General features: G+C 35.5%; 1 pseudogene; it reads left to right on the top strand.

Annotated features, from left to right (window-relative positions):
- Positions 1 to 13,344: 13,344 nt before the first annotated feature.
- LOC114101235 (large ribosomal subunit protein uL30-like) lies at positions 13,345 to 14,160 on the top strand (annotated as a pseudogene).
- Positions 14,161 to 14,792: the final 632 nt, after the last annotated feature.

Here is a 14,792-nt window from a genome sequence, read left to right as displayed (position 1 = left end):
ACTCAAAAAACTTAACACACACACACACACACACACACACAAAACAACCCAATAAATAAATGAGCAAAGGTACTAAATAGACACTTCTCAAAAGAATAAATACAAGCAGTCAACAAATATATGAAAAAATGTTCAACATCTCTAGCAATTAGAGAAATGCAAATTAAAACTACACCAAGATTCCATCTCACTCCAGTCAGAATGGCAATTATCGAGAATACAAGTAACAACAATACATGTCGGTGAGGATGTGGGGAAAAGGTACACTCATACATTGCTGATAGGACTGCAAATTAGTGCAGCCACTCTGGAAAGCAGTATGGAAAGTCCTCAGAAAACTTGGAATGGAACCACCATTTGACCCAGTTATCCCCCTCCTCTTGTATATACCCAAAGGACTTAAAATCATCATTCTACAGTGACACAGCCTCATCAATGTTTATAGCATCTCAGTTCACAATGCCTCAACTATTGAATCACCCTAGGTGCCCTTCAAGGAATGAATGGATAAAGACTTTATGACATTTGCCAGTAAATGGATGGAACTGGAGACTATAATGCTAAGTGAAATAAGCCAGTTCCCCTATCCCCACCCCACCCCAAAAAAAACCCAAAGGTCAAATGTTCTCTCTGAAATGTGGAAGCTAACACACAATAAAGGATGGGGGAGTGGGGAGGATAGAAGTTCAGTGAATCAGACAACAGAAGGGAGGGAGAATGGGAATAGGAAAGAAAGTGGAATGAAAGTTATGTCAGCATACTTCCTATGTACATGTATGAATAGACCCCAGCGAACCTCAACATTGTGTACATCCACAAGACTGGGATCCTACTTAGAATAATATATACTTCATATTTGTATAAATATGTCAAAATAGACTCTATTGTTATGTATAACAAAAAAGAACAACAACAACAAAAAAGTAAAGAAGCATATCCCAAATGGAGGAGGAGAGTCATAAAAGGACATAAAAGCCAACTTGAAGGAAACATCACTAGATAAAATCTAGAACAATTTGAGCATCAAAATAAGAGTTATTAAGCAAAATATGAATCCATGAGTACACAGTGACATACATAAATGAATATAATGAAAGTTTGATGAGGCATGGTCTCAAAGCACCAGCCTGCAAAACACTTATGAATTAAAAAAGATGATTAGGGCATGCCTGTAATTCCAGTGATTCAGGAGATTGAGGCAGGCAGATCTCAAGTTTGAAGCCAACCTCAGCAATTTAGCAAGACCCTCAGCAACTTATCGAGACCCTGTCTCTAAATAAAAAAATAAAGAGGACTGGGGTTGTAGCTTAATGATAAAGTATCCCTGAGTTCAATTCCTAGTACCAAAAAGAAAATGAGGCAAGGGATGGGGAACTAGGATTACTTTACAATACAGGAGTATGAAGACACCATTGTAAACAAATTAAAAAAGTAAATGTCCCAATAACAAAATGAAAGTGTGGACTCCCCGACAGGTTGCAATTAGAACACAACTCACTTTTGTGACATCCATCAAACAAGCATAACCCTATTATAAGGAACATCCTAAACTAAAAACACTCTAAAAATTATAATCTTCAAAAGTGCCTAGGTAATCAAAGTCAAGGAAAGGCTGAGAAATGGTTCTAGATTGAAGAAGTAGCATAACACACAAAGACTATCATATAATCAACATGAACACATTATTTACCCATATAGACATTTTCTGTTGCAGCCTTTACTATTGATGTCACTTTATATTTGGTAGATATTTTTTCTCATGTTCTTTTTTTAAAATTTTTTTATACCTTTATTTTATTTATTTATTTTTTTATGTGGTCCTGAGGATCGAACCCAGGGCCTCGAACATGCTAGGCAAGCGCTGTACCATTGAGCCACAACCCCAGCCTTCATGTTCTCTTCTATTTTTTTTTTTTTTTTTTTTTTTTTTTTGGTGGCACTGGAGATTGAACCTAGGACCTCATACACGTGGGCAAACACTTTACCAACTGAGTTGCATGGCCAGCCTTTTAAACTTTTTATTTTTTTAATTCCAAGAGTCATGGAACCAAATGCAACATTTCCTTTTGTACTGGATCCTTTTACTATAAATTACATTGGAATAACCAGCAAAACATGAATAAAAACTAATGATTAGTTGCTAGTAATCTGTTAACTTCCTGATCTTGATTGGTTACATTATGGCCAGATAGAAGTAAGTCTTTGTAAGTAGGAAATACACACTTAAGTATTAGGGGGTATTGGAACATCAAGTCAGCTACTTATTCTCAAATTTTTCAAATTAACAACAACAAAAAAGCTTTTATAGGGCAAAGTGGGGCATGTATATAATCACAGCTGGTTGGGAGGCTGAGGCAAGAGGATCATGAATTCAGCAACTTAGCAAGGTCCTGAGCAACTCAGTGAGACCCTATCTGAAAATAAAAAATAAAAAGGGCTGGGAATATAGCTCAGTGGTAAAGCCCCTTTGGGTTCAATCCCCAGAACAACAAAAGAAGCTCTTCATACTCCCCTTACAAGTTTTCTGTATGTTTGACACTGCTTCAAAAATGAAATTTTAAAAAATTTTAGTTGTAGTTGGATACAACAACTTTTATTTATTTTTATGTGGTGCTGAGGCTAGAACTCAAGTGCCTCACACATGTTAGGCAAGCACTCTCCCACTGAGCCACAACCCCAACCCCTGAAATTTTTTTTACAAAAATGCAAACTAAATGCACATTAAGTTATAGCAGAATCTAACAGATATTTATCACAAAATGCCATCTTCTTGGACACAGATATAGCTTGATTATACAAAGATTTGTCACCAGTCTTCCTACATGACAAAAACTAGTATCAAAGTCAGAAGACGAACACTTGAGTGACTATATACATCAAGCACTGTGGGAGATACTAATTTTCTCTCCTGATACATCTCCCTTATACATCACCCAAATGTCCCTCATGACCCCTGCTTCTAGGAGTGCTATGGACAAGACAGACCTCAGCCATCAGTCCTTTTGGGGGATTGCCTCAATTGAAGAGAGTGTCCTTGCCTAAGACAATAGTCCCTTCGAGGAGTGATCCACCTTTCATCACTGGTCATTGAGGGAGTATAAAGATCCAGCCCTTTTGCCCCAATTCAAGGCATTTTTGAAAGATCCCAAATTCAGAATGTTCCAGAGGGCTGAGAATCCATCACAGCTCCACTTCTTCCTTTGCCAGTCCTCCCCATTCCTTTATATGGGCACTGGGCCTAGAGGGCTCTTAATGAACCTCTTGCCTGCCAATCCCTGTCTGTGTCTACAGGCAGCCAACCTGTGCTGTCTCCCTGACTGATTTCTCTCTGTAACTGAAAAGGGCCATTATTTTTCAACTTTTTGACTATTAAGTCTATAAAATTTATTATATTTTAAATTTCTGACCTTCCATTTGTCTGCTCCGGTATATTTGTTGACCAACTAGCAAGAAATGAGAGAAACAGAGACTGAGAGATTAGGAACAGAAAGAACAGAAGTGGAAGCCAGAGTCTGTTTTGGGAAGGCAAGATGGAGATACAGGACAAATTTGTCTTTGCCTCCACCTGTCCTTTCTTTGCTAATTTTTTCCTTTCATTCTCTGCCTCTTATTGATCCCTATGTCCTGTTATAGACTGGATGTTTGTGTCCTTTATACAATATGTATGTTGAAATATGTCCTGTGAAATATGTCCTGTTCCCTATGTCCTGTGTATTCATAATGCATGACTCTTCCTTTCTTGAGAGTAATGCATTCTCACTTAGGGGTAAGGGCTCATCTTAATCAATTCCAGCTGCTACCAATACAATGGACTAGGTGACTTAAGCAACACATGTTTATTTCTCACAGTCCTGGAGGCTTCAAGATGAGAGGGTCAGCAGATCTAGTTCCCACTTCCTGGTATCTAGAGTATTCATCTTCTCTTTGACTCCTCACATGGCAAAAAGCAGGAAGAAAAAAAGGAGGAAGGGAAGGGAAGGCAGGCAGGCAGGCAGGCTCTGGAGTCTCTTCTTATAAAGGCAATAATTCTTTTTTTTTTTTTACAGTTTTGTTATTATTATTAGTTGTTCAAAACATTACAAAGCTCTTGACATATCATATTTCATACATTTGATTCAAGAGATTATGAACTCCCATTTTTACCCCGTATACATATTGCAGATTCACATCAGTTCCACATTCACTTTTTTACATACTGCCATACTAGTGTCTGTTGTATTCTGCTGCCCGTCCTATCCTCTACTATCCCTCCTCCCCTCCCCTCCCCTCCCATCTTCTCTCTCTACCCCATCTACAGAAATTCATTTCTCTCTCTTGTTTTTCTTCCCCTTTCCCCTCACTTCCTCTTATATGTAATTTCCTTCCTTTACCATGCAATTTCCCTTCTCTCTCTCTTTCCCTCCCCCCTCTCAACCCTGTTTAATGGTGATCTTCTTCTCATGTTCTTCCTCCCTATTCTGTTCTTAGTTGCTCTCCTTATATCAAAGATGACATTTGGCATTTGTTTTTTAGGGATTGGCTAGCTTCACTTAGCATAATCTGCTCTAATGCCATCCATTTCCCTGCAAATTCTATGATTTTGTCATTTTTTAATGCAGAGTAATACTCCATGGTGTATAAATGCCACATTTTTTTTTATCCATTCGTCTATTGAAGGTCATCTAGGTTGGTTCCACAGTCTAGCTATTGTGAATTGTGCTGCTATGAACATCGATGTAGCAGTATCCCTATAGTACACTCTTTTAAGGTCTTGGGGGAATAGTCGGAGAAGGGCAATAGCTGGGTCAAATGGTGGTTCCATTCCCAGCTTTCCCAGGAATCTCCATACTGCTTTCCAAATTGGCCGCACCAATTTGCAGTCCCACCAGCAATGTACAAGTGTATCTTTTTCCCCACATCCTCGCCAGCACTTGTTGTTGTTTGACTTCATAATGGCTGCCAATCTTACTGGAGTGAGATGGTATCTTAGGGTGGTTTTGATTTGCATTTCTCTGACTGCTAGAGATGGTGAGCATTTTTTCATGTACTTGTTGATTGATTGTATGTCCTCCTCTGAGAAGTGTCTGTTCAGGTCCTTGGCCCATTTGTTGATTGGGTTATTTGTTATCTTATTGTCTAATTTTTTTAGTTCTTTGTATACTCTGGATATTAGGGCTCTGTCTGAAGTGTGAGGAGTAAAAATTTGTTCCCAGGATGTAGGCTCCCTATTTACCTCTCTTATTGTTTCTTTTGCTGAGAAAAAACTTTTTAGTTTAAGTAAGTCCCATTTGTTGATTCTTGTTATTAACTCTTGTGCTATGGGTGTCCTATTAAGGAATTTGGAGCCCGAACCCACAATATGTAGATCGGAGCCAACTTTTTCTTCTATCAGACGCAGAGTCTCTGATTTGATATCAAGCTCCTTGATCCATTTTGAGTTAACTTTTGTGCATGGCGAGAGAAAGGGATTCAGTTTCATTTTGTTGCATATGAATTTCCAGTTTTCCCAGCACCATTTGTTGAAGATGCTATCCTACCTCCATTGCATGCTTTTATAAAGGCACTAATTCTATTCAGAGCTCCACCCACGTGACTTTATTTCTCCCAAAGCCCCCACCTCCTAATACCATCTAAGTGGGGGTTAAAATTTCAACATACACACTTTATAAGGGATACAACATCCAGTCTATAACAGAACTGAATGTGTGTGTCATTCACCTTAGAGTTCACAGTAGGAAGAAACTGTGGATTTTTTGAGGCTTGCTCTGTTCAGAACACTCCCAGAGAATGGTGGAAGGAAGATAATGAATCCATTGGCATTAGTAATGTGGATTTTTTGGGAACCTACTGCATCACCCATGTAAGCCAACATCTTCTACTATTTACACATCAATTGAAATTGTCTTATAATAAATCCGTGGGGAAACATCTTAGGAAAAGCTAGTCTTTGGAACCATTCCTACTTGGAAACTTGCTGTAAATCCTTTACTCCTGGCATTAGAAGATTAAATCATTTTAAGAAACAGAGTGAGGATTAATTCTTAGTGGCATAAATTAGCTCTATTTTTTTTACATCTATTTTTAGCAGACCAAGGGCCACACAAATCAATGTTTTGATTAAGAAAACTATAATCTATCATTAGGGATGTGAGATTTAAAATTTTGCCTAATTAGTCCTATATATCACTAAATTTTCTTATAAAACCCTTTCAAAATATAAATGTGATATACAAATGTGCTATGCTATTTTCATTTCAAATTATATAGATATAATATGCTATCAGTATTAAAAACAGATACACTTACCTTCATTTTTTCTTCACTTGATATAAAATATTATTTAAAAGTTAGAACTTAACACTTCAAGGTCTTGTCCTAAAAGATGCATTAAGCTTGTTGGTTTGTGTTTTCCTAGTTCTCTCTTCTTTATTTTTAAATTGGCCTTTTGTCCCTCATTTTTCTCTTTCACATGTGCCCTTGTTTTTTTACAAGATGTCAAAAGTGATGGTGAATAGCTCTACCAGGGTCAGTACTGAAGTGTCCTCTGTTTTTATGTTCATCAGGACAAATTTCATCAAATCATAGACCTCAGAAATTTGTGCCCTAAGTACAGCACTTGCCTACCATATATGAAGCCCTAGGTTCAGTCCCCAGCACTACAAAAAAAAAAAAAAAGAATTCTGTGCTGTAAAATTTGACTATAGTTTAAAATATGAAGTAGCCTTGGCTTTTCTGTGGTTCTATTTAAAAATTGGACGCTTGTTCTATTTTATGGAATGAAGTGTTACCTGATTCTAGAATTAAAAATAAAGACAATTAAGCTCCATTAAAAAAAGAGTTGAGTTGGGTGATTTGAATGAATCTCATTGTGTGAGATCTGAGATTCATGTAATCACTGGTATCAGATGGATTTTTATATTTTAAGACAATTCTAAATGAGGTAAGAAAAGATTGACATAATTTTTCTCCTCTGTCAATTTATGCTTGTATTTTTCCCATTAGTGAACAAAGTGTCAACCTATGGGTGGATGCAAACACTTCAGACAAAGGTCTTTGATAGATGGCAAAAGAAAGAAAACAAAGCCATCTTATTACTTGGTAAAACAAAGCAACTTAACCAACATTTTTGTTAATAAAAATTAAGATTTAAATGTGACTTTCATGCCATGCTCTCCACTAGTGAAAAGAAGTAGAAAGATTATGAAATTATGCAAAGGCATTTTTTCCATCCTATTTCAATAATCATTCTCTTTCCATAATTTCCACAACTACTTCTTTTTTTCTAATCCTTTCTTAGTCCTCACTTGCATTCTGATCTTTTCTAGATGAATGTATATTATGTGTCCAATGACAGAAATTTTCCCACCCTGTAATCTCCTAAAAATCCACTTGTTCAGACTGATAAATTAGACTCTACAGATTAATTTTATGCTGTACATCTGATTAAACTGCCTTTCAAAAGGTACCATTTATACTCCCATAGCAGTATATTAGATTACCTGTTTCATATCGTCACCAACACTAAATTTTACAATTTTTTTACAATCTTTGGCAAATGACCAAAAACTACAGTATTTTATTTTTTCTAATTGCTGATTACTTATTAGATTTTTTAGTATATAAATAAATAATGTTCATTACAGAAAGGTAATATGTAAAATATTTTTTAAAATAGCATAACACACAAAGAACAGCATATAATCAACATGAACACATTATTTATATATATAGACATTTTTCTATTACAGCCTTTACTATTGATGCCACTTTATATTTGGTAAATATTGATATTTTTACTCATGTTCTTTTCTTGTTTTGTTTTGTTTTGTGTATGTGTGTGTGTGTGTGTGTGTGTCACTGGAGATTGGACGTAGGCCTCATACACTCAGGCAAACACTTTCACACTGAGACACGGCCAGCCTTTTCAATTTTTTTTTTTTTTTAATTTTGATACTGGGTCTTGCTAAGTTGCCTAAATTGAACCAGAACTTGTGATCCTCCTGCCTGAGGAGTAATTCCAAGTAACTGGGATTGTAGGTGTGTGCCACCATATTCTTTAATAATTTTTAAATTTGTTTAATTTTATATTTTTATTTCTAATTATAGTAAAATCCACTAATATAAAATTCATCATCTTAACCATTGTTAATGTATACTTACTGATGATAAGTACATTCACATTGTTGTGTAAACAATCTCCACAACTTTTCTATCTTACAAAATTGAGTCTCTTTATCTGTTCAAAGATTCCCCATTTCCCCCTCTTCCCAAGCCCCTGGCTATGACCATCCTATTTTCTGTTTCTATGAATTTGACTAATAGGTACTTCACCCATAAATGCAATCATACAGTATTTGTCCTTTTGTGTCTGGCTTATTTCACACAGCATAATGTCTTCAAGATTCATCATTATGGCATGTGTCAGAATTTTCTTCCTTTATAAGAATAATAGTATTCCATTATATTGGTATGGGCTTTGGCTCAGTTATAAAGCATTTACTCAGCATACTTGAGTCCTGGATTTGAACCTAAGCACTGCAAAACAAAACAAAAAAATCCAAACACTTTTGTCATATTTTATTGTATTTGAACATACCACATTTTATATATCCATTCATTCATTAAAAGTCTCTTAGATTGTGTCCACTTTTTGGCTATTGGGAAATAATTCTGCTATTAATAAAAGTGTGCAAATATCTCTTTGAGACTCAGCTTTCAATTCTCTTAGATATTCTCCAGAATTCTACTCCATTCTACTCCAGAAGTAGAATTGCTGGATCATATGGTAATTTTACTTTTAATTTTTGAGGAAACATCATTCTGTTTTCCACAGTGACTACACTATTTTACATTTTCACCAACCATACACAAAGTTTCCAATTTCTTTACATTCTTACTAATGCTTATTATTTTCTTTTTTTTTTTTTAAATAGTAGCCATCCTGATGAGTGTGAAGTGGTCATTTCAATTTCTTTTTCTTCTCTTCCACTTTGCATATCTTGGATCTGCTTCTCTACAATTTTTAGCTTTATTATTTTGGGGTCTGCTTTCTACATAAGACTCAAAACATGGCCTCTGATGAACCAAAAATCATCTTTAAGCTTAACAAACAGAGAGGGAAGTGCTTTTCCTGGCCCCCATTTGGAAATATCTCTTGAAAAGGACACTGACAAGCATAGACTAATCATACATGTAGCCATTGGACCAACCGCATTGGCTGAGAAAGCGTAATATAATTGACCTTTCTTGGATAGTATGTATTTTATTTTGGGAGATGGGATTATACCTGTAACAGGATGGCACCTCCCATTCAGATCAAGGCTGGATCTCAATGGGAGGTACCATCCTGTTACACGTATATTTTGGGGAAATCAACATTTCCCCAAATGAGGGGTAGGATGAGTAGGACAAATACAGATATTTGGAGAATCACTATGATCTGGAGTCAACACAATGTGTGTCTACTACATGTAGACAGGTTAATAGCTCTGTCTACTACACATTCAAACTGATAGCCAGAGTTTGACTTCATTACCTCAATAAAAATGTCTTCTCTTCCTCCTTTTTTCCATAAGAGGTGTGAATGAGATACTGACTACTCTGATGAAAGATTTCCTTTATCTCAAGCTGCCTCCTCTTTTAGGTCCACTGGAGAGTCTGAGGCCTGCTATTTGATGAGAAGCATACTCTTATTTTAAAAGCATTCTTAACCAGAAATTGTGTATTCACCTATAGCATTTCAAAATTTATATGTTTATACTCTTGCTCATGTTCTTCTCAATTCTGTCTTCTCTGAGAAGGTCAAATATTACATACCATCTGTTTCTGTGAACAGAAGTGTGCATTTTCTGACAAACAGAGCTTTTGTAACTAAGAAAATAAGCTATATTTTATAGTATTTTGTAGAATGTCTATATTTTATAGTACTATGATTTAAAACTCCCATTCTAGAAAACCAAATTATATAGTTTATTTTTAAATGAAATTGACATTCATCTATTTCTATTGCCATATAGAAGTTATATTTAAATATAAATATATATTTTATATATTTAAAAGAAAAAATATATTTTTACTTCCTGAAAAAGAATGAAACCAAATGTTATGGCTTGGATCTGGAATGTCTCCCAAGACTCATGTATTGAAGGTTTGTCTCCTAGTTAGTGGGGGAGGGAGGATAATTGGGAGGTGAGAATTAACCTTACTTGGTCTGGTCTATTGATTTGACTGTGCTCCTAAATTATTATTTTTTTTTTTTTAAAGAGAGAGAGAGAGAATTTTTAATATTTATTTTTTAGTTCTCGGCAGACACAACATCTTTGTTTGTATGTGGTGCTGAGGACCAAACCCGGGCCACACGCATGCCAGGCGAGCATGCTACCGCTTGAGCCACATCTCCAGCCCCTGTGCTTCTAAATTATAATTGCAGGGTTTGTTGTTGTTATTATTGTTTCTTTAAGAACTTTGAATCCATAATCATAGTGACATTAATTTGAGAGGATTTTGTTTTGTTTTGCAGTGCAAGGGTCTTGCTTATATCAGACAAGTGCTCTATCACTGAGGAGGTACATCCTCAGCCCCGTGAAGTTTTTAATGCAGCTATTGGGGCTCATTAAAATTTTCTTATTTTTCTTTTTTTGTTGTTTGTTTGATTTTTGGTACTGGGGATTGAACCCAAAGGCTTATATATGTTAGGCAAACATTCTATCACTGACCTATATCCCCAAACCTTTTTATTTTTTATTTTGAGACAGGCTCTTGCTAATTTGTCCAAGGTGGCCTTGAACTTGTGATCCTTCTGCCTCTGCCTCCCAAGTAACTGAGATTCAGGGGTAAACCACCTTGCCTAGATAAGGTTTTCTTTTCATTTACTCTGAAACACTTTAAATAACTTGGGAATTATCTGTTTTCCGATTAATTTCCAGCAAAACTTCTGAGTCTGATGTATTTGTCAAGGGAAAGAGAATTAAGTATTTGCAGCTTTGTTTCTTCTGTGGTGATTGGTCTGGAGTCAATTTTTCCAAGACATATTTTCTTGGTTATGGAATCATGAGTAAGATATACTTATTGGTAAAACAGAGAATGTAACTTCTTTTCAAAGTCTATTCACCCTTTTGTTCCTGTTTCCAAACATAATAAAGTTATCTATAATAGGGGCAAGCAGAATTTCTTATGATTATTTTGCTTTTTCCTGCATAATTGATTATTTCCCACTTTTATTATTTCTTGTTTTGTGTATTTGTGCTTTCTCTAATTTTTTTGTTTAAGGTTACTCAACCACTTATATTTTGCTGTTAATTTTATTTTTCTTTAAAAATGATATTTTCCTCTATTTACTGGTTTTACTTTCTTGTTTCCGATAGCCATGCCTCCAATGAACCACTTCCTCCAGCCACACCCCACCTGTCTCCAGTCACCACCCAATTAATCCCATCAGGGATTAATCCACTGATTAAGTTAAGGTTATAACCCAATTATTTCTCCTCCAAACCTTCTTGCATTGTCTCACATGTGAGCTTTTGGGGGACCCCTCACATCTAAACCATAACAGGAGCTTTGTAGTATATTTTGAAATCAGAAAGTGTGATATCTTCAGCTTTGTTCTTCTTGCTCAAGATTACTCTGGCTATTTAGGGATTTTGTGGTTTAATATGAATTTTAGGAATTTTTTTTTCTATTAATGTAAAGAATATCATTGGAGTTTTTGTATGGATTGTATTGGATAGGGAGATCACTGGACACCTAGGACTCTGATGCCAAGGGGAAGCTGTTTGAGAACAGTGTAGACAGAGGTTGGCTATGGCAGCTGGATTGTCCCCGGGCTGGATATGTGAGTATTAAGTCCCTCCCCTTCTGCGATAGATTAGAACAGGAAGCAGGGAGAATAGAGGTATAGGAACCAAGTTGGAGCCAGGGCCATATAATCCCACACTGCCAAGTCATCTGGTTAGAACTATAAGCAAAGTGAAAATTCTGAATCTTCTCCAGATCATTAAAAAGATCAGTTGTCAAGGTAGCAGATAGAACATATTTTATTGAGTAGTTCAAGTTTTTAAAAATCTTTTTGGTTTATAACTTGGAAAAATAATGCATGTGATATATGAAACTCCATTCACCCAGATCTTAATGTAGCCTAGTGCAAGGGATGAGGAAATATTTGTTGAGGCCAAGAGAACAGAGTTCTAGAACTTCCATTAATTAGTGTGTCCATGAGCAAATCACAACATTTCACTGCCTCAGCTTTCCCATATGACAAATGGAACTCTTATCTATGTATTTCATCAAGTGGCCATATGATAAAATGAGAAATTAAACTTGAAATATTATAGCTGAATAATGTTACATACAATTTGTATAACAATATATAATGCTTTTAGTATTTATTGATATACATATATGTTAGTGTGTAACCTCTTTATACTCATATGAGGCAAAACATACTTAGATCTCTAGAACTAGTTTGATATTATGGTACAATCTCAAGAGTTTTATCAGCTTAAACATATCTTGACATTAACTTTGAGGGTATAAGCCAAGACCACTATAATACCTTTTTAAATACTTTTTTTATAACTTTATTTTATTTGTTCATTTGTTTTTTTAATGTGGTACTGAGGATTGAACTCAATGCCTCACATGTGCCAAGCAAGCACTCTGCCACTGAACCACAACCCCAGCCTCATAATACTTTTGAGTGTTATTTAACCCATTGTTTTCCAAAATTTGCAAAGATTCAAATATAAAAACAAAAAAAAATTTTTTTTGGACCCATTCTTGAAAGAATCTATTGATTGAGAAAAAATGCAGTAACCTAAATTTACTATCAACTTAGTCATATATTTAAGTGAATTGTATTTTATTAATCAATTAATTGTATTTTAGTAATCCTATATACATTTGAAAAAGCATAAGTCACACTATATATGAGACAGGGGCTCTATGGATAGTATTTGTGTGCGTGTGGATTTTCAGACTGTTGACTGATGTGGTTTTCAGAAGGTAGGTTGGTTTAAGATTCTTGTAGTGAGCACAAATTTATCACTGAATAAATGATTGAATTAAGCTATTCAAATATGTATTAATCATTCACAATTAGTCTAAAATCCACAGATTTTAGACAAAGAGCTTCCTTTATGAGGCTTATAATCAAGTGAAAGGAATAAGGCAAGTCTAAAACTGCCGGTAAGGAAAGCAGAATGTAGGAAGAGTGCTGGAAGTAGTTCTACGGGATTAGTGGTCACATTCTTGGCAGGAATCAGGAATAGTTTCACGAGGATCATGACACTTTGTGTTTCACCTCAAGAAGTATGAACTTTGGAAAATAAAGATAACCCAAATAGCTCTTTCCTGACTGAACCATGGAGGATGAGGAAGAGAAAACCCTCAAGCAACCTCAAGAAAAAGGGAAGGAATTTTGCATAGGTGAAGGTAAAGTATCTGAGAAAACATTTGCCCAAATGATGCTTTAAAAGGCAAAGCCAAGCACTATCTCAAGGAATATAAGCAGGTGGACATAACTAAGATTTGAATGGCTAGGATATCAAGAAAAGCTGATAAATTGTGGTATAAAGGTGTATTAAGAATTGCATTGCAAAAAAATGATGAATGTAATGCATTCCTCTATTGTGATGTATGTAAGAAATAATGAAAAAAAAATAAATTTTTTAAAAAAGTAAAGCTGAAACTTATATGCACCCAAATTAACATTTGTAATCAGGAACAGAAGTATTAGTAGTGTAAATTCAAAGATTTATAAAGTGTTCCAGCTTCTTTCCCTTTGCCAGATCTTCAATGGCACCTTTGTTAAGCTCAACAAGGCTTCAATAACATGCTGCAGCATTGTGGAACCATATATTGCATGGGGGTGCTTGAACCCGAAGTCAGTGAATGAACTAATCTATAAGTGTGAATATGGCAAAATCAATAAGAAAAAAATTGCTTTAACAGATAACACTTTGATTGTTCTGTCTGTTGGTATATGGCATCATCTTCCTGGAGGATCTGATTCATGAGCACTACACTGTTAAAAAACACTTGAAAGAAGTAAATAACTTCCTGTGGCCTTTCAAATTATCTTCTCCATGAGGTGGGATGAAGAAAAACACCACCCATTTTGTGGAAAGTGAAGATGCTAGCAACAGGGAAGACACAATCATCAGGCTTATTAGAAGGAAGAACTAAGGGAAAGAAAAAGGAAGAAAGAAAGAAAGGAAGGAAGGAAGGAAGGAAGAAAGAGGGAAAAAAGGAAGGAAGGAAGGAGGAAGGAGGGAAGGAAGGAAAGAAAGAGGAAGAAAGGAAGGAAGGAAGCAGGGTGGATGGGTAGGAGGGAGGGAGAGAGGGAGAGTGGGTGCCAACCCAAGCAACTTTTGTCTAGAGCTTTCTATCTAGGAGGTATTTTCTTTTTACTATAACCACTCTTATGATTACCTTACTAGGTTTTAAAAGTCTTTCCCAATTCTTTTATAAAGGAAGAACCTGGGATTTTAACAGGTTCAGAAACATGTTCAGAGTCAAACAAGTAGGAATTGGTAGTGGGTTCACAACCTTGATCTTTCTGACTTTGCTCTTTCTAATTTACCACTTTTCCTCAACTTTAGTTTTCTCTTAAGACTTTTACATTTTTTTCTGCCATATCTATATACCATCTACAATATTACTTTCCTAACATGTTTTAATTAGACTTCCTTTTTAAAAATTGGAAATGAATTCATTTAAAAATATATTTTGTATTACAACCATATCAAAAGCTGCAAATAGAAAATAACCTTAAAAGTGCTGTGAAAACCAACAAACACAAAATTTTATTAAATTCT

Source organism: Marmota flaviventris, chromosome 11 (assembly GCF_047511675.1).
Source record: "Marmota flaviventris isolate mMarFla1 chromosome 11, mMarFla1.hap1, whole genome shotgun sequence".
Lineage (NCBI taxonomy): Eukaryota > Metazoa > Chordata > Mammalia > Rodentia > Sciuridae > Marmota > Marmota flaviventris.
Note: the sequence above shows the minus strand (reverse complement) of the source record. Positions and strands in the feature narration are given on the sequence as shown.